Source organism: Bison bison, unplaced genomic scaffold, assembly GCF_000754665.1.
Source record: "Bison bison bison isolate TAMUID 2011002044 unplaced genomic scaffold, Bison_UMD1.0 scf7180017864331, whole genome shotgun sequence".
Taxonomy (NCBI): domain Eukaryota; kingdom Metazoa; phylum Chordata; class Mammalia; order Artiodactyla; family Bovidae; genus Bison; species Bison bison.
This window is the reverse complement of record NW_011494903.1, coordinates 444,847-445,073: the sequence shown is the minus strand read 5'-3', so window position 1 is coordinate 445,073 and position 227 is coordinate 444,847. Positions and strand designations below refer to the sequence as shown.

Genomic DNA, 227 nt, shown 5'->3' with positions numbered 1-227 from the left:
CTCCCAGTCCAGCTTCTCCTTGTACAAAGGACTCATCCTCAAAATATAATTTGCTTTCTCCCACAGTTAGTAGTTTTCTCCCAAGATTATTTAGAAGATGATAATAAATGTTAGAGAAACATAGTCATTAATTGATATTGATACAGCTATTTCCCATGGAGAAGTTGGAGGCTTCTCCAAGAATTTCTCCACTCAATGGTCTTAGGCTACTACTAGTGCCAGGGGTT

General features: G+C 38.3%; 1 protein-coding gene across 1 annotated transcript in view; it reads left to right on the top strand.

Moving 5' to 3' along the window:
- The window catches only part of PAGE4 (P antigen family, member 4 (prostate associated)), a 64,982-nt gene that overhangs the window by 40,853 nt on the left and 23,902 nt on the right, over positions 1-227 (top strand). The gene's annotated exons all lie outside the window — the stretch shown is intronic.